Genomic DNA, 21,278 nt, shown 5'->3' with positions numbered 1-21,278 from the left:
TGAGGGTGGCCATTATCCCCTCATCAAGGTCATTGATGAAGATGTTGAACAAGACCGGACCCAGCACAGACCCCTGAGGAACACCGCTGGTTACAGGCCTCCAACCGGACTCTGCACCACCAACAATGACCCTCTGCGCTCTGCCAGTCAGCCAGCTCTCAACTCACCTCACTGTCCACTCATCTATCCCACACTTGCTCAGCTTTGTTATAAGGATGTCGTGGGGGACAGTATCAAATGCCTTGCTGAAATCAAGGTAGTCTACATCCACTGCTCTCCCCCCATCCACCCAGCCAGAGACAACATCATAGAAGGCTACCAGGTTGGTCAAGCACGACCTCCCCCTTGTGAGCCCGTGCTGACTACTCCTGATAACCTCCTCTTCTTCCAGTTGTCTGGAGATGACATCCAGTACAAGCTGTTCCATCACCTTTCCAGGGACAGAGGTGAGGCTGACTGGCCTATAATTGCCTCGGTCTTCCTTCTTGCCTTTTTTGAATACTGGGGTGACGTTGGCTATCTTCCAGTCTTCAGGCACCTCCCCCGTCCTCCAAGACTTCTCAAAGATGACAGAAAGCGGTTCAGCAATCACCTCTGCCAGCTCCCTCAGCACCCGTGGATGAATCCCATCAGGTCCCATGGATTTGTGAACATTGGTGTTGCCTAGGCGCTCCTGGACCACCTCTTCCCTGACAGAAGGGAGGTCTTCCATTCCCCAGATCCTCTCACTAACCTCCAGGGTCTCAGATTCCCGAGGGGGAGCTTTTTCACTGAAAACAGAAGCAAAGAAGGCATTCAGTATCTCCGCCTTCTCAGCATCCCCCGTTACCAGAACACCCCCGTCACTTAGCAGGGGAGCCACATTCTCCCTAGTCTTCCTTTTACTGTTAATGTACTTGAAAATACCTTTTTTATTATCCTTTATCCCCTTCACCAGATTTAATTCCAGGCGGGCTTTAGCCTTCCTCATTGCATCCCTGCAGACCCTGACAACATTCCTGTATTCTTCCCAAGTAGTCAGACCCTTTTTCCACATTTCATGGGCCTTCTTCTTTCCTTTGAGTTTGTGCACGAGCTCCTTGCTCATCCACACAGGTCTCCTGCCACCCTTTCCCGATTTCTTCCTCACAGGGACACACCAATCCTGAGCTTGGAAGAAGAGCTGCTTAAATGCCGACCAGCTCTCACAGGCCCCCTTGCCTTCCAACACCCTAGCCCATGAGACAGCTCCAAGTAGGTCCCGGAAGAGATCAAAGTGGGCTCTCCTAAAGTCCAGGATAGCAATCCTACTTTTTGCTTTACTTCTTCCACTCAGGATCTTGAACTACACCATCTCGTGGTCACTACAACCCAAGCTGCCCCCGACCTTTACTTCCCTGACAAGCCCTTCTCTATTAGTGAGAATAAGGTCCAGCAGTACCCCTCTCCTCATCGATTCCTCAACCACCTGCATCAGGAAGTTGTCTTCAACACATTGCAGGAATCGTCTGGACCGCGCGTGCCTGGCCACATTGCTTTTCCAGCAAATATCTGGATAGTTGAAGTCCCCCATAAGCACCAGCGCCTGGGATCGTGATGCTGCTTCCAACTGTTTGTGGAAGGCCTCATCAACCTCCTCCTCCTGATCAGGGGCCTGTAGCACACACCCACAACGGTGTCAGCCATACCAGCCCGCCCCTTGATTCTTACCCACAAGCTCTCCACTGCTACACCACTCTCCCCCAGGTGGAGTTCAATACATTCAAGCTGCTCTCTTACATAAAGAGCAACTCCATCACCCCGCCTTGCTGGCCGATCTTTCCTAAAAAGCACATAGCCCTCCATGACAACATTCCAGTCATGCGAGCTGTCCCACCATATCTCCGTGATTGCAATGAGGTCATAGCCATGTGACCGCACGCAGATCTCCAACTCTTCCTGTTTATTTCCCATACTGCGCGCATTAGTGTATAGACACTTCAGGGAAGCAGCATTCCCCTGCCACACTCCATCCCTTTGAACTCCACCCTCGTCACCCATCAAGTTCACTTTTGAACCTTGAACTACCTGAACCTCAGCAGTCCTCATTTTGTCCCCTTCCCCCTTCTTACCTAGTTTAAAGACCTTTCAATGAGGCCTGCCAGCTCCTGGGCTAGGATCCTTTTACCCCTTGCAGACAGGTGATCTCCATCTGCAGCCGTCATGCCAGGAGCTGAGTAAATTGCCCCATGGTCAAAAAAACCAAAGTTCTTCTGCCTGCACCAGCCTCTAAGCCATTTATTGATGAGGAGGGCTTTTTTGATCCTCTCAGAGTCCTTCCCCGCCACTGAAGGGATAGAAGAGAAGACCACCTGCACTCCCGCACCATCCAGTACCCTCCCCAGACCCTTGAAGTCATCCCTGATAGCCCTTAGGCTTCTCTTGGCAGCATCATCACTGCCAACCTGAACTACCAATAAGGGGTAGTAGTCAGATGGGCGAATAAGCCCAGGCAGCTTTCTAGAGATGTCCCTGACCCGTGCCCCAGGGAGGCAGCACACTTCCCTCCGGGTGGGGTCAGGATGACATATCGGGCCCTCAGTTCCTTTTAGGAGTCTCCTACAACTATCACCCTCCTTTCTTTACCAGAAGAGGCGGTCTTCAAGCGTGGAGCCGACCGCCTCTCCTTAGCAAAGCTCAGAGGCTGTTCCACCATCTTGTTCTCAGCCTCCTAGTCCAAGAGAACCCAACATCCTTCCAATGATATTTTTACAAAATAATAATAATAATAATAATAATAATAATAATAATAATAATAATAATAACAAATTGTTTTTAGAAGTTCTCATTTATAGTTTAAGGGTAATTGAAGAAAAAATCTATCTTCATTGCCTTTTTAAAATTTCAATATTTAAAAACAAACAAACAAACAAAACCTCAAAACGCGCATTAACCTTTGCAAACAATATTATTTCTTTAGACCAGATATATGTTATAAAAGGATAGCAAATATATAAGATGTTTCTTTCTTCATCTGCAGTTAAATAAGATGAAGATTCTTTGTCTCGTTTTCTCTCTGTAACCTTATGCTGTAGGTCACAAGAGTAATGATCTCCCACTGCTTGGTCCCTCATTAAGCTCACTAGCAGTTATATACAACTACTTATGTAAAACTAAAAGTTAGATTCATTATGAGATAATTTCTTGATTTGTATTTACGTGCACATTGGGTTCAAGCATGACACAGAGCATTAGGGGAAATCTAGAAATGGTACCAGAAATTAACTGTACTGCCAATTTCACCGAAGCAAAGTGACAAACACCTTTGGGAATGAAGAAGAAATCCACTTTCCCTGTTCAAGATGTATTATAAGGGAGATAATCTGCTGCATTGAAACAGTTAAGATAGGCAGAAGACACTGCTGTTTCTGGTCTCATTCTATAACAGCAGAAGTATGTGCAGATGACTGGGTTAAACTGAAAATTCACTTACTTAGAAGGATTTAATCATGTTTTGGAAAGCTAGAACGCCAAAACACTTTTTAAAATGTATCATTTATCATCATATCATGTTATATGTTCCTCTTCAACTTTTATTTCCTATGCTTGGTTTCAGACCAGTAGTGATTCTTTGTCTGAAAAGTCTGAACTGAATCACCTCAGCCAATTCTGAGTTATGTATATAAGAAAGAAATACAATCATTTTTCCATAAGTTCCATTTGGCAATATTGTGCTTGACTAACTCCACATAGCTGAAACTAGAAACATCAAACTTAGCAAGCCCATGACACTCACTGGGAAAGGACAGAAAATGAAGCCTCAAAAGAAAAAAGATATAAAGTTATGAGTATTTACATGTGGCATATTTATGAATGCAAAGAGTCCATTTTTCCTTCTGTTAGCCTTCAGGCTAGCAAACACCATGTGCACCACTGGGTGCACACTGAGTCATTTGGGATTAAAACTGACTTAACTGTACAAAGTTTTAAGCTGATAAATAACCAGCTTTTCAAAATTTTTATGGGAAAAGAATTTCTCTTATATGTTTTAGGGACAAGCTTGTCCTTCCTGGGAACAAATGAGGAACTCATATTAAAATTTTTATTCATGTTCAAAATTTTGTGAATTTACCCTAAATAGTGTGAACCATAGTTATGCTTAGGGCAGTCAGCAGGATAACAATGAATCTTACATTAAGTGTATTTGGTAACTGGCTATTCAAATTTAAAATCGTATTTTGACTGTCTAAGCACGTGAACCATCATAGGACAAGAGGGAATGGCCTCAAGTTGTGCCAGGGAAGGCCCAGGTTGAGTATTAGGAAAAAAATCTTCTCCAAAAGAGTGTTCAGGTGCTGGAACAGTCTGACGAAGAGATAGCTGAGTCACTGTCCCTGGAGGTGTTCAAGAAACATGTGAATGTGATGCCATGCAACATGGCTTAGTGAGCAAAATTGGCGGTAGATGGACAGTTGGACTTGATGATCTTAGAGATCTTTTCCAATCTTAATCATTCTATGACTTTATATGGAAATACTTATTTAGGTGTAACTTTATATAGCTTAAGTTCTCCATAAACACATAAAGGCAATCTTTCTTTTTCCCTCCCAAATATTTAGAAAGTCAAGAAACTTTCAGAAGGATTAAGAGAAACAAGATTTTTTTTTTTTTTTTTTTTGTAAGACTTGCTAATGATATTTCTATACCCAAAATTTAGGTAGTTAAATCTTTAAAAGAAGTTTAAAAGAATGATTAATCCCCTTCCTTGATGGATTCTGAAATAAGATGAAAATGCTTATTTTCTCCATAATTGTGTGATTCTTGGCTACCTACTGGTGTTATCCTCAACATACTTTTTTGGTCTTTTGAAAATTTATTTCAGAACTGGAAATGTCCCACCTAATGGCAGCCATGCACTACTGATGATTCCTCTTCAATCTTTGATATTAATAATTTTACCTCTTAACCTTTTGTGTTTTTGCTTCTTGCTCAGTTAGAAGTAAATTAAATTCATATGAAGCTTAATTTTCATGCAACATTCTCAGCCCTTGCATATCACATAGTTATTAAAAGAACAGTCTTAAACTTGTTTTCCAATAATACACTGCTAATGTTAAAAAGAATCATTGGATTATGGATTGTCATTAATTGGAAGGGACTCATAAGGATCACTGAATCCAACACTTGGCTCTACACAGGACCAACCAAAAATTAGACGATAAGTTCAAGAGTGTTGTCCAGTTTGTTTGTTTTTTTTTTTTCTTCTCTGACAATTAGTACCACAGCCACTTCCCTGAGGAAGCTGTTCCAGTCACATGAACACCCTCAGTGAGGAACCTTTTCCTGACACCCAACCTGAAACTTCCCAATGGGTTTTATTTGTTGGTTTGCTTGTTTTAAGCATTGCTAATAGACTGAATACTATAAAATTCAAAGCACATCATACAATAGAAGAATTAGCTTCAGGGCTACTCAAGTGCAATAAATTTCCCTTAGGCTCTGTCCATTAAGCCAGTTCCTTAAATGATTCTTCCACAGGTGCTAAAGTTGGGCATGTCCCTGACAGCACTGCTGATTTCATCTACAGACGAAGTTGGTAATTTCCTAAGGCAGAACATTAGTGATGGAAATAATACAGTTATGGTTGTATTCTGCTTTATTGGTGCTATGAAAAGGCAGGTCTGCAATTTTTGCAGCTGAGGGGTGGAAGGGGGTGAAGGGCATTACTACTTCAGAGAACAGACAATTTCAGCAACAGTTGTCTATTTTTCACCAGGGAATCATTCTTATTCAGGGATGACTTTCCACCCTTCCAGTGGTAGCAGAAACTGAGTCTCTGGGCTTAGTTCCCTTTTTTCTTTCACATGTTTACCTCTTTCCTTTCTTCTTCCCCCTTCAGTCATAGAAACCACCCAACCCTACTCATTGACTTCAGAGGCAAAGCTCATTTTCCCTACACTGCCAAGAGCTATGGTACTTGCTCTGGTTCACATTCAGGGTCTTGCCCAATAATTCTAGGGAATGATTAAGAGTATTTCATCCAGGCTGGATTTCTGATTTCTCTTCTCCCTATCAAGTTTCAACTACTTAAAATAGAAATATTTAAGAAAGGAAAGAGAATGAATTTTGATGATACCAACTGTTAAGACATTTAAGTTGTAGCTGTACTAACCTTAGAGTAAATGAACCCTGGTCTGGGACCTGCATGATCAAATGCACTTACAGAATAATTTAGTCCAGTAGAATGTTTCAGTAATGAAATAAAAATTCATTTCTGGGCACATTTAAAGCTCTCACTTGTCACTTGCTCTTGAGAGTTAGGTTTTCTACAGATATGTAAGTTCCTGGATAAACTTTGAGTAAATTGATCAAGTTCGTAACCCTAGCTGAGATTGTCTGCTGATTATTTCCAACCTTATAATATCTTACAAGTGCAACAGAGTGTCATAGTTTCCAGAAACTTGCACTTAAACCTGAGAAACTAGCACTTAAACCTGAGACAGATTATAATATTTGATGGGTGTAGCTTATAAACTTCTAAACCAATGGCTATTTTCTTTTAATACTGTTCTTATTACAAGACTGTTTTTAAATGATTCATAACATAAAAAAGGTTCAGAGGCCACAATAATGACCCCTTGATATCACTGATTTTATAACCCAAACAATTGAAAAAGGGATTTAGTATTAGAAACCATATATTTTATTTGAAGATTAACCTATGGTCGAGTGGAAACCGTAGGTGAGTTATTTTATTGAAATGTATCACAGCTACTTCACCAATAAACCAGACATAATGACACTTAATCTATTTAAATAATATATAATGAAAAAATGTTAAGGTAGTTAACAAGAAGGTAGAGTGTTACAGTTGAAAAAAAAATGAAATGTCATTGCTTTGCACTGTATTATTTTTTTTTCCTTAGTAGTGATATTTCATATAAAATATGAAAATATTAAGCATCAGCAACAATGATCATTTGTTTGCCATTCAAGCCCAGACACTTAAAGAATTTGCTGCTCTTAGAATATGTGTCTGATGCCCCATAATTAAAACTATGCTGCTTGATAGTCATTGTCACCATCTCTAAAGTATTCTGGCTCACGAGCTCATTGAAAGGGGAAGCCAGAATGACAGTGGGTGGATAGTTCTTCCTAATCTTTCCTTGCCCTTCGTTATCATTTAATTTTCCTCACTCTCTGAGTAAAAGAAATCGGAGATCTGCATCCAGTATCTCTATAATTTTTAGGAACAAGACCAATTCAGTTTCCAGGCAGTATCTTTCTTTTTTATCCTAAATCCCTTGAATTTTTTCCTGTGAATTTTACTACTTGAACATGTTTTCCTGCACTGTTTGTAAAACTGTCCTGTCTTTGTTTACTACTTTCTGATTACATATTATTTAAATATTTATGCTTAACTTTTTAACAAAATGCTTCTTCCTACAATATAATGGTGCTCAATACTAACACTGAGTGACATAAACTGCTTCTGTATGATCTCTTCTTCATTTTACACTATAGGCTAAGTGAAAGTTTAGGATAAAGGATGAGTAAGGGTTAGACAGGAAGAACACTCCTACAGGAGCACACTCAATCTTATCTATTTCATTAAGCAAGACATCATTTTATTTGTCAGCTTTAACTCCTAGAATCATTGGGTAACATTAAATTTACTAAATGAGTGGATATATAAATATATAGTAACTTTCTCATTTTTCAATCAAGAATGAAGTCCACTTCTAGGATAGAACTGAGTTACTGTAGTGGAAAATGCAATAAATGCACCCTATGTTGTTACAGCTAATGTATCACAAATTTAGTGGCAGGAAATTCAGCAAAGGCAGTGATTTCAAGTCAACAGAGGAAAGCAGCACTCAATAAAATAAAATAAAATTTCAATGATGTCAAATTAAACTGCTGGAAGAGTTTTTGTTCTTCATAGAGTTTAGTTATAGGGACTCTTCATTATATTTCAAGATTTAAAAAATTGTAAAAATAAGGTTTTATGATGAGTAGAATTCCGTTTTTGATCAACTCTAACGTCATTTGTTCCATAGGAACACTGCACTACAGTCATACAAATAATTTCAATTACTCTTGATAAGAATACATTTCTAACACAGTAATATTGCCAACTATTTTTGTATATATTAAAGAAGTGAGAATTGGAAAATTATGAAAAATATTGGCAATTAGGAGAATATCTCTTAATTGCATCAGTTACTGATTTAAACAAAAAACAACAATTCTACTCTCCCTCCCTCCCTCCCTCCCTTCCCCCCTTCCCCCCTTCCCCCCTTCTCCCTCCCTTCCTCCCTCCCTTCCTCCCTCCCTTCCTCCCTCCCTTCCTCCCTCCCTTCCTCCCTCCCTTCCTCCCTCCCTTCCTCCCTCCCTTCCTCCCTTCCTTCCTCCCTCCCTTCCTTCCTTCCTTCCTTCCTTCCTTCCTTCCTTCCTTCCTTCCTTCCTTCCTTCCTTCCTTCCTTCCTTCCTTCCTTCCTTCCTTCCTTCCTTCCTTCCTTCCTTCCTTCCTTCCTTCCTTCCTTCCTTCCTTCCTTCCTTCCTTCCTTCCTTCCTTCCTTCCTTCCTTCCTTCCTTCCTTCCTTCCTTCCTTCCTTCCCTCCATCCCTCCTTCCCTCCTTCCTCCCTTCCTCCCTTCCTCCCTTCCTCCCTTCCTCCCTTCCTCCTTCCTCCCTTCCTCCCTTCCTCCCTTCCTTCCCTCCTTCCCTCCTTCCCTCCTTCCCTCCTTCCCTCCTTCCCTCCTTCCTCCCTTCCTCCCTTCCTCCCTTCCTCCCTTCCTCCCTTCCTTCCCTCCTTCCCTCCTTCCCTCCTTCCCTCCTTCCCTCCTTCCCTCCTTCCTCCCTCCCTTCCCTCCCTTCCCTCCCTTCCCTCCCTCCCTCCCTCCCTTCCCTCCCTTCCCTCCCTCCCTCCCTCCCTCCCTCCCTCCCTCCCTCCCTTCCTTCCTTCCTTCCTTCCTTCCTTCCTTCCTTCCTTCCTTCCTTCCTTCCTTCCTTCCTTCCTTCCTTCCTTCCTTCCTTCCTTCCTTCCTTCCTTCCTTCCTTCCTTCCTTCCTTCCTTCCTTCCTTCCTTCCTTCCTTCCTTCCTTCCTTCCTTCCTTCCTTCCCTCCCTCCTTCCTTCCTTCCCTCCCTCCTTCCCTCCCTCCTTCCCTCCCTCCTTCCTTCCTTCCTTCCCTCCTTCCTCCCTCCTTCCTCCCTCCCTTCCTCCCTCCCTTCCTCCCTCCCTCCCTCCCTCCCTCCCTCCCTTCCTCCCTTCCTCCCTTCCTCCCTTCCTCCCTTCCTCCCTTCCTCCCTTCCTCCCTTCCTCCCTTCCTTCCTTCCTTCCTTCCTTCCTTCCTTCCTTCCTTCCTTCCTTCCTTCCTTCCTTCCTTCCTTCCTTCCTTCCTTCCTTCCTTCCTTCCTTCCTTCCTTCCTTCCTTCCTTCCTTCCTTCCTTCCTTCCTTCCTTCCTTCCTTCCTTCCTTCCTTCCTTCCTTCCTTCCTTCCTTCCTTCCTTCCTTCCTTCCTTCCTTCCTTCCTTCCTTCCTTCCTTCCTTCCTTCCTTCCTTCCTTCCTTCCCCCCTTCCCCCCTTCCCCCCTTCCCCCCTTCCCCCCTTCCCCCCCTTCCTTCCCTCCTTCCCCCCTTCCCCCCTTCCCCCCTTCCCCCCTTCCCCCCTTCCCTCCTTCCCTCCTTCCCTCCTTCCCTCCTTCCCTCCTTCCCTCCTTCCTTCCTTCCTTCCTTCCTTCCTTCCTTCCTTCCTTCCTTCCTTCCTTCCTTCCTTCCTTCCTTCCTTCCTTCCTTCCTTCCTTCCTTCCTTCCTTCCTTCCTTCCTTCCTTCCTTCCTTCCTTCCTTCCTTCCTTCCTTCCTTCCTTCCTTCCTTCCTTCCTTCCTTCCTTCCTTCCTTCCTTCCTTCCTTCCTTCCTTCCTTCCTTCCTTCCTTCCTTCCTTCCTTCCTTCCTTCCTCCCTCCCTCCCTCCCTCCCTCCCTCCCTCCTTCCTCCCTCCTTCCTTGTTTAATAGTCAATAGTTAAATTACAATAAGAATACAATACAATAAATACAGTAAGAAGGCATTTTAACACCATTAGTATCTGGACTGTAGCCAAAGAAAAGCTCCTTATTTTATATCTCTTTAGACTGTATTGATGAAACAGACTAAAAGTAGGTTTTGTATCCCTTAATTCATTTTAAATGATAAGGGAATTCACATGAAGAGAAAATAAATTAATAAATTAATAAATTAATTAAAGACCAAAGGGCTTGTTCTTTGTTGGAGCTTTCCGAATGTATGTAACATTGTTACTGTTTCATTTTTATTAACTATTTATTTCATTTATTTCATTTTCATTAACTATTGCTAGTTAATTTAATACTATAGGTTGTATGGTGACTTCAGACTGAATATTATTTCAAAATTGTGTTAAATAGTATTTTTTTCCCCCAGTTTCAGTTCAACACAACTGTACTTTTTTCTCTCATGTTAATATCTTCATCATAAGAAGATTTAATAGTCCAGATTTCTAATGTAACCTGCTCAAGGATAAGATGATAAGACGTTGAGAATCACTTTTTAAGTAAACATTATAAATTGTAGTTTTGCAGTATAGAATATATATTGAAGCCCTTAAATACCCTCAGTAGGTCACCTTGAAAGTGATGCCTCCTATTTATTTCCATGGAAACTACACTGGCTATAAAGAGAACAACGATGCTACTTGAAAAAGCAAATTCTCAAGTACAAACCACTATTTTTCAGTAGAATCATCACCATGAATTTTCATCAGCAATGAACAAGAGCCTGCATGCTGTGCTCATAAACATCTGCACCACAGGAGGTGACCCATTGTCGCCACAGCCACTGCTTAAGAAGACCACTCACCTCACTGTGTTAACATTCACTGGTCTCCAAAGATGTTCATCAAGTGTCAATGAATATCAATTGAACCAATTTTTTCCATATGGAGGAATTCAATTATACACCTTTTCTTCCTCTGCTCTTCCATGTTAGATACCATTTTGTCAGACTGTCACTCTGCTGTTGACTGTTGGATGACAAGAGAAATTAACAGAATGTTGGTGGGAAGGTTCAACTTCTAAAATCATACCACCATCTGCCAATAACTTTATGGGCCAACATGATAAATTACTCCTAGTGCATTACTCTTAGTGCAGCCCACATATTATTCATAAAATACATAATTTTATCAGTTTGTGTTCATTTTCTTTAAAGAAACTTAAAAGGATTTTAATCCCTCTATCAGGACAGTTTGTTAAATGACTGGAAGGGCACGTCCTTGAATGATCCATTTTCCTTTTCAGAATATGTCTTTGATTATCTGGAGAAAAGACTTGTTTCATATGTCATAACAGATTTGGCACACATGGCTATAAGACAATACATTAAGTACTAATTTCCACAGTATAATACATTACACACTAGGGTGCTGAGGGAGCTGGCGGGGGTGATTGCCAAGCCCCTCTCGGCCGTCTATCAGTGCTCCTGGTTAACTGGTGAGGTCCCAGAGGATTGGAGGCTTGCCGATGTGACTCCCATCTTCAAGAAGGGCTGTAAGGAGGATCCAGGGAACTATAGGCCTGCTAGTCTGACCTCGGTACCAGGGAAAGTGATGGAGTAAATCATCTTGGGAGAGATCACACGGCATGTGCGTGGCATCCAGGGGATCAGGCCCAGCCAGCAAGGGTTCGTGAAAGGCAGGTCGTGCTTGACCAACCTCATCTCCTTTTATGACTGGGTGACTAGTCTGGTAGATGATGGAAGGGCTGTTGATGTAATCTACCTAGACTTCAGCAAAGCCTTTGACACGGACTCTCACAGGCTTCTTCTGGGGAAACTGGCTGCCTGTGGCCTGGACAGGTGTACACTTCTTTGGGTAAGGAACTGGCTAAAGGGCCGTGCCCAGTGCGTAGTAGTGAATGGAGTTAAGTCCAGCTGGCGACCCATTTCAAGTGGTGTCTCCCAGGGGTCAGTACTGGTGCCCATCTTGTTTTATATCTTTATTGATTACCTAGATGAGGGGATTGAGTGTACCCTCAGTAAGTACACCACAGCATATTTCTCAGTTTTGCCTGAAGTGTCGGTGAAAAAGGTATGACCCGGTAGTGGCTGATCACTGACTGGAACCCACGGTATAACTGTTACCAGCTTACATAGCGTTACCAGTGAGGTAGTTTGCACTGCTTTTATCTCACTGAAAAAATCCTCCAAACTGGCTTGTACCGCAGGACTATTCTGAAGATATTGCACCCAAACATCCCCTGCAATCTCAATGGACACAAACTCGGGCTCCTCCCCCATGAGAGCCGGTAACTTTTCGCCGGACCCAAGAAATGGCTTGACTAATAAGAGCGCCCCACTGTGGCAAAGCACCTTTCGGCACCGCCACATAGTCCCACAAGATTGGTTGCTGTATTCCCCTGTGATGTAACACTAGTATGGCTCCCTCCCACTGTAAACCAATGTGACCTCATAGTCTCTCCCCTGGGACCCGAAGATAGAGCACCGCGGATTGCATGCGAGACAACAGAGAAGAGATGACAAGCTTTTGTGGTGATAATAATTCTTGTGGAGCTGCTAGATCTGTATCACCTTTGAGATTGTTGGCTAGGATTTTCATATCCGCTGGCACCAATGGCACGAACTGTTGGAGCCACTGTATAGCTCCAATGAGAAACCTGTAAGTCACTCAGGGTTGTCACGGCCGTATCCGCCAAAATGACCTTCTGCGGCAAACCAGATGCATCTCCACCAGGGTACCTAAATACTTGATAGGAAACATTCTTTGAGTCTTGTCCTCCCACACTTTGAGGCCTCTTGCTAACAACCCCTCCCAAAGGTCCTTTTCTATGTCGGGCGTTAATTTTTCCCCAGCTACCAAAATGTCATTCATACAGTATACGCCATGAGCTGTGGGTATTTCTCTCCAAAGGGTCTCAGGGCCAAGGCAACATACATCTGACAAATGGTGGGGAATTCTTCATACCTTGTGGTAGTACAGTCCACTGGTACCGCCTTGCCAGTTCTGAATTATTAACAGCAAGGACCGTCATGGCGAACATAGGTAATCATCTGTATGTAGAGGAATGCTAAAGAAACAGTCCTTCAGGTCAAGTAGCAGACACTACCAGGAGTCAGGTACCATGGATGGTAAAAGTAATCCTGGCTGTAAAGGCCCCATACCCTGCAAAACTGCATTGACTCCTCGTAAATCATGCAGCAGTCACCACTTATCTGACTTCTTTTTGATTACAAAAATATGGCAATTCCACAGGAAGGTACCAAATGTCCCATAGCGACATCCTGATCAACTAATTCGTTAACAGCTTTCAATTTTTCCAGAGCAAGGGGCCACTAAGAAATCCATACTGGGTCATCACTTTTCCAGGTCATTTTCCAGCAGGTTACTTTCCCAGCGGCCCCAACTAAAAATCCGGACCACCCTCTAACTTGCCTTCAATGGAAATGTGTGCAGTGACAACAGCAAGCGCGTCGCACCCAAGCAGCAGAATCAGAATGTCCATGACACAAGGCCAAGTCGGGCTCAACTCCTTCCAGCTGCCATTGTCATCTTGATAATTAAGAATGACGGGATATACACTATGCTGTCCAACCAAAATCCCGCCAACCCTTCTAACCATGGCTGCTGCCACAGGCCACCACACCGGCCACCTCCCTATGGGCATGGCAGTCACATCTGCCCCTGAATCCAACAATGCATCACAGTACCATTTAGGTGGCGTCAGTATCAACAATCCTGTGATGCGAACCTGAATTCGAATGAGGAGTCTATTTCTTACCCAGCTCAAGAGAGAGGGCCATAATCGGAAGTCCCGCCTTTGGCATGCGTAAACAGCCAGTTGCCCTAGACAGGATCTGACTGCCATTTGTAGACTGAGGAGGTACTTCCACCCCCAGATCTACTGCCCCTGCCCCAACTACAACAGTTCCAGGTGTTACCAGCTGTTCTAGTGTTTCACAGCTCCATGTTTGGGACAGTGGGGGACCTTCTTTGACCCTTAATTGTGCTCCTGATCCAGCCCCAGCCATGATGCTCCCCATGAGAGCTGGGCTGTTCCATTGTTCTCCTATGGGACGATTGTACTGCGCTGCTGGGAGCGATGTCCCGCCCTTGCCCCAGCTGATTCGTTTCCCTTATATCTATTTGGACAGATGCGAACTACATGAGGTCCTCCATACACCCAACAGGTTAATGATCTATGTGTAGCCTGTGTTCGAGTTGGACAATCCCTACAGATGTGGCCTGACTTCCCGCACCCATAGCACTGCGCTCTACCTAAAACTACCTGCTGCAAAGATGCCAGAAGAGGCGCCTGTTCCACATACCTACCATACTGAATTCCTTGTTCTATCAATTCTGCTGCTGAAGCTGTCACTAGCAGGCTGTCTTACATGCATTTATACTCTGGCATTGCTCCTGAGCGCAAACAGTCTTGCAAGACAGCGTCTTGAGCCACTGCAGGCAGGCTGCTACTGTTGACTGCAGCCTGGAGGCAATCGGCAAAGGGACCAAAACCCTCACCGGGCTTCTGCCATACCAAAGTATAACTGGGTTCCTTCGTTAACATACTACCCATGCATTCAAAGGCCTCTCTCCCTATTCCAGCTGCAATAATCAGTGTAGGTGTCGGTAACTCTAACTGCTGCTGTTGTGATATCCACTGACCTTGCCTGATTATTTGATCCAATTCCAACCCATGGCCCAGGTGTCCCTCATTCATCTGCACTTGTATAATAGTCGCCTCTGCCTGAGCCCTCACCTGATGTTCCTGCAATGTATATTGTGCTGGTGTTAAGACTGCTCTGGCCATCTGCCGCCAATCAAACATTAGTGGTCCAAATGTGGCAATGTTATCTAGAAGCAGCTGCAGCCCTGATTCCAATATCCCTTCTGACTGAATGGCTGATCTCAACTGCAACAGAACTTTCTAATCCACAGGGTTCCATTGACGGGTCCCATCTGGACCCACCAGAACTGGAAAAGCTGCTGCGGGCACGGGTGCCTCTGGCTCAATGGTCTGCAGCTGACAGCCTGATAATACACAGTCCTTAGCCCTGATAAGCCACTCCCTCCCTGTTGCTTGCAGAGTGTCAGAACCCCTGGTGTTCATTAGCGACCCTCTTTGCCACCCACTCAGCTTTTCGAGCAGCAGCTCTCATTTCCTTTACTGTGTCCTGCATTTTGCATAATAGCCGCTGCGCTGCTGTCTGCGCAGCTGCAGCCTCCTCTACACCCAGTTGCTGTTCTGCCTGTCCAACCCCTTCTCCTCCAATCACCTTCTTGTCCCTTGGCTGCCCTTGTCCCTTCCTTTTCTGCTCCAATCGCAGGCCAACTGCCTCCGCACCCCCCCCCCCCCCTCCCGGCACTTCCCCTAGTGTATGGGGGACGGGCCGTGGGTGTCATTATTGAACCAGAGATGGGCATAGGCACTGTTCCAGGAACATATGAGAATGTGGGTGTGGCCCCAGTAGCCCTCCAATTAGACGCTGCGGGAGGCCACACAGGCGCCACCCAAGGCACATCATTCTCCACCCCCAGTGCGGCCCCCCCCATCCCTGCCGCTCCTTCCAGATGTATCTATTCCCGACTCCTCCTCCTGTGGCCCAGCCTCTGACTCTGCCTTGCCGCCATGTTCAACTTCTGCTGCATCCTCCTGCAGGCTCCAGACCCCCTTTCGCAGGTTCCACATCCCCCTTCGCAGGCTCCACACACCCCTTCACAGGCTCCTACTCCGATTCCTTACCTTCCTCCTCAAGCTGACCTAACACCAACTCCTAAGCCATCCTCTAACACCGCTCCTCTGTTCCCACTGCTTTAAAAGCTCTTTCTAAACTTCCCAAGGTAGCAGCGATATCTGCTGCTCCTTTAGTTCCCAACTTAACCTCCTCCCACAACTCCTCTGCCGCCTTATCTAAATTCCTACGGGATAAGCACTCTGTTGGAGTACTCCCATAACCATGGCGCTGAACCCAATTAATCAATGCCGTGAGGGATTTTGATGATAGCGAAACCCCTGCCTGCTTTCCCAGCACCTTCAGTATACTCACCACTTGCTGCACAGAAGCCATAATGTGAGCTGCTATCCCCTCGTCCGTGTGCACACACCTTATCACATTGGGATCACCAATTGTTGCTAACCTGCACGCAATCCCAGCCCAGTTAACAACGCCCTATCAGGCCGCACTCGTCTGCACCCCTACCCGGCACAGGGACATGATAAACGCACACCATAGGGTATAGCTCCAGTGCCAATTTAATGCTGCACAACTACCTATATACTGTGACCCGTGACCACTCCATGAACCCGTGACCCGTCAAGTACAACTCAGAACCACCCCCTGTAACTACCACCCACCTTAGCCCATGTACCACCCACACCGAGTACCTCCCACAATATCTATATTCTATGACAAGTATCATCCCATGACCACTTATTTGAGTGCATTAAAGTCATGTGAAAAAGAATCATTAACCTCTTGTCAAACACATCCAAACTTCCACATTAATATATTTATGGATGCCTCACTAATCTCTGTCTCGCTCCAATTTATAGGAGGGAAATGAGGTTCTTTTAATATCCGTACACCCGGCATGAGATTAAGAAACAATGGTTCATATGTTGTTCCGACCAGTTTATTACAAAACCTAATCAGGAAGACGGGGAAGAAAAGGAGGGCAATAGAAAAGACGGGAAAGAAGCAAGAGTTACGTAAAGGGGGGATAGTCACCAGCAGGATCCAGCAGCGGTCCTGTTGCACGGCATTTGAAGGTCCGAGGCAGACACAGCGGGGGGTGAGGAGCAGCAGCGTGGCCGACCTTGGGCAGCAAGCAGGTAGTGGAGGAAGTCGCAGAGCCAATCCTTGAGGAAGCAGCAGCACTCAGGCAGTAGGCACAGGAGAGTTCGACAGCATGCAAGTGTCACCTCACGAGGAATCTGATGGTCAGGAATCCTTGATCTTCTTCATGAGGAATCTGCTGCCAGAAACCTCTGTTCTGCTTCATGTGGAATCTTTTGCAAGAAACTTATCCTCGTGGTTTTCAGTTCCTCTTTTATCCTCCTTGTTCTCCTGCCTACATGACAAGGATGGGCCTTGAGCAAGAGTCATTGAGTACCCCCTGAGATGGCCATCATCCTGAGATAAGTCCACACAAAGGAGCACTTCTCAGCTATTTAGCTGCAGCTCATCTCGCTCTTGTTGCCCCTGGCCTTGCCTGGACTTGTTCATCTGTGTCCTTCAGGCAAAGGATTTCACAATCCTTGCTCGGGACTTGAACAAGTCCATCTGTGTCCCCAGCAAGCTTTGAGACACAGACGTTAACAGAATAATATCTTACAATCTCTCAGCAAACAATGCATGATATGCACAAGACAGTGAGAAGTGAAGGAGGACCTGTCCTCCTCCAAGCATAGCTCTGATAGTGACAATGATAAAGACGTGAGGCTATGCAGCATGCTTTCTGCCTGTTTGTATGTTGTAGGATTGAATACACAACGCTATGCACTTCTTTTCTCTTTCTCCTCCTTCCTCTGTTGAGAAATACAGAAGGAATCTCACTATTTTGTATGAAAAGTGATGAGGCAGTCAGTTTTGTTTTTCAGTTTATATGTTTATTGTTTTTTTCCTAATTTACCATGTTGTCATTATAACTTGGCCCTTTGAAACCTAAAACGTACCGTCTTTCTCTGAAGGGAGATGTATTCTCCATACTGCCTTTTGAAATAAAACTGTACTGATTTTGAACAAATAAATTCTATTGATGCCTAAATACATTATTATGTCATACAAATAATTCAAAAAAGGTTTGGCTAGATTATTAGATTAATAATTTAGAATCTAAGATGACTTTTATGTCACTGGAGTGGAATTCAGGAGTATTTGACTGTACTCTTAATCTATTTACTGAGCAATTGTACCCTGAGTTATATACTTTTATATATACATTATCTGTCTATCTATCTGTCTGTTTATCCAGACATATGCCTCTTCAGTCATTTACAGTTCTATTCATTTACATTTGAATGTTCAGTGTGTGAGCTCTTCATAGAAGGAACTACTTTTCTATGTTTGCATAGTACCTAACTTAGCAGAATGGGAAGAGACCATACAAATCAGAATACTGTAACATCTGATTTTCAGGAGAATTCCATTGCAGATAAAAATTCCAGTCTTTTGGGTCTTGAGTATGGAAGAAAACTAAAGTGGAACACACGTCTATTCTGCTCTCCAACTGTTACATATAATGCTTTGAAAAGAATGATCTTGTCTCCATTTCATACTTATTCTTAATGGATAATTACCTACTTAAAAGGAATGTTTTGAAGCTAAATGTAATAGTCTTCCGGAAACAAACAAACGAACAAAACAACCCTGATTTTATATATCTGAACTACAAATTATTACCATTATTTCAGTATAGCATTCATTAACAACCTCTCAGGGGGAAAACAAAAACCTGAGGAAAAAATACTGGACACTTCCAAGACCATATGTAAATAATTATAACTGTAATACAAAGAAGAATCATAAAAATATTGTTAATTATGATGGAAACTTTTTTTAAAAAAAAAAGATAATTTCAGAAGAGTTATAAGTTTATATGCTTTATGGCATAAACTGTTTTTTTACCTATAACAGATTAGGAGGAGGCTTCCCTTATGGGCAAATTGTTGTACTATTCATCTATTTCTCTGAAGCATCTGGTGCCAGCCCTTATTAAAAGCTTATTCTATATCTACGAATGTCTTAGGTGTTATGGCATTTTTTATTTTTCCATGAGCTGAAATAAAACTGTCTTTACCTAACACTAGTTTCAAGATAATGATATTATCTGTGCCAACATTATGTTGGCAGGGCACTCTGTAAACTACTTCTGATCATGAAGCCAAATGCAGCCCTTTTGAAGATCTGTAGGCTTAGTCTGACAGATTTGGCAGAGGCCTAGTATACTTCAAGGACGTTGAAGTTTGTGCCAAATTTTCATCTTTGATTTCCACAGATCTGAATGCACACATCTGGTTGTGGGAGGGGTAATCACACATCTACATCTGCCAAACATGGCCATGCTATAACCTATGCATATTTCTTTTTTTCTTGTGTACTTTCTTGTGACAGGTTAATTCCAACAGTGAATTATTTCAGAGTCATTTAATGTAAAATATTAGGGGCGGAGGGGGGAGAAAGTTTAGAGAATAGGAAAGACTGGGATAAAAATTCTGAGCAGGATTGACTTAATTCCCACTGGACTTTGAGAGGTCCACATGCTGTTTGAAGGCTACTGATAAAGTTATGTCAAGGAGTTGATGTAGAAATTCAGCTATAAAAACAGAAGTGAAAATAAAACATAAGCAAGTGAAAAGTCATAGAATATGGGAGAAAATATAGGCAAAAAGTAATAATAGTTCTTAGATTTGAAACAGTAATTCTCAATAAATAAATTAGCCAATGCATTCTTTTTCCTTTCTTGCTCACATAGATCCCAGGATTTGCTTGTGAGCTGTTATTGTTTTCTGATTATCAGTAGAAGCAGACCTGTATTTCAATATTATATTTTAAGTATTCTTGACTCCAGAAGTACTTCATATGTAAATTTTGTCTTGTTCTGGCTGTAATTAGGCCCTTGGGTCACATGGTATATTTGTTTTCCTCTGACTGGAATTCTGCAGAGGGAATCCTTGGAAGAAATGATCACTATTCTGAGACTCTAAGGGATAATAAGAGATTACAAAGCCAACAAAGCTTTTCACAGTGCAGTATTCCTATTTGTGCCCCCCAGGCTCTACATATACACATAAACACAGAAACAAAAACTTGCATAATCAGTGCTGTCACTGAATTAAACAAACACAATAACAGTTTAGTTTTAGAGGAAGATTTGAATTAATAATGCCAACATTGTTGCACATATCTTGATGACACTGAGTTTTACTTACTTTGAGGTTCAGACATATATTAGACAGAATAGAGAAGAGCAACAAAAGCAATATATTGTGAAGGGTAGGGATGAGCTACTTTGTTTTAGTAGTAGTCAGGCCAGGTTTTCCTCCTTTTTTTTGGTGGTGTTGAAAGCAAAAAGAATTCAGTGTATTAAATGCCTTCTCATTCATACTGTAGAAAAATGGGGGACAAAAATATTTTTGAGCACATTAATTATGGTCCAGATTTCACTGACAGGATCATGTGATAGACCCTTGATCTTGATAGACAGATAAATGCCTTGTCATATACTTCTTCAGGTGGCTGAAAAAGAAGTCCTTCTCTTTGTGTTCAATGAGCCTAAATCTGATTTTGGACAGTACTGTTTTAAAGAAAGTGAAATAGCTTTAAAATACTATTAACAGAATACTTCATAGCTTATTGTAAGTTAGATTGGTAGGCAATATGCACAGGCAAGAGTTGTTATCTCTTCTCAATTCTAAGCATCTGTGATAATTGGTAAACCACAAAATACATCTCCATATTTCCTACTTTATCATCAAAAAGTACGTATTCTTGTTTGGATGTTGGGCTTTACTGAATTTCTTTGCAACTATGTTAATTTTATCTTACGACATTGCTTGGCAACTTCAATTTGTAGGCAGGACTGATGAGCCTCAGTCACAAATTATGTGACAAATGCTTAAAATCCCATACCTAGCTGTTGAACACAGTCCTAAGTATTGAAATACTGGTGATGACTGTCATTTATGTCTAGGTGACTGATAAGAGAAGATTGTCTGAAGCATAGATACCAGTGAATCATGAATCTCAAAATGTGAATGTTGATACACTGTGGATAAGAATGTGAGTAATACCTTAGTAAAATTATAGGTAGGATCTGCACCTCAAAGAAATTAATATAAATATGCAACTGCTTTACACTGACTTAAGTCTTGATTGTGCAAAATCTTTTACTCATAATGGTTCACAAATGTATTTCTTGAAGTCATTTACATCTATATTCCTTTTTTTTTTTTTTTTTTTTTTTTAATGATTCCCAATCAATAAAATAAAAATCAGGAAAAAAAAAAAAAAAAAAAAAAGAAGCATTACTTGAAGAACAGCCAATCTTCAGGATAGATCATCTGAATCATCTTAAAGTGTGCTATTAAGAAGTAGTAAGGAATATATCTTGTTTTTATTTCTTCTCCTTTCTGTCTTTAAAACATTCCGTTACACGTAATACATAAATAGTAATGTAAAAGATTGGGAAAAGTAAAATAAATGGTAAAGTATAAATAGAGACACTAGGAATTCAGATCACGAACTAAGCCCTTCAATTTCTTTCTTTTTTTTTTTTTTTTAAACA

This window comes from Tetrao urogallus (genome assembly GCF_951394365.1).
Source record: "Tetrao urogallus genome assembly, chromosome: Z".
Taxonomy (NCBI): domain Eukaryota; kingdom Metazoa; phylum Chordata; class Aves; order Galliformes; family Phasianidae; genus Tetrao; species Tetrao urogallus.
This window is presented reverse-complemented; position numbering follows the sequence as displayed.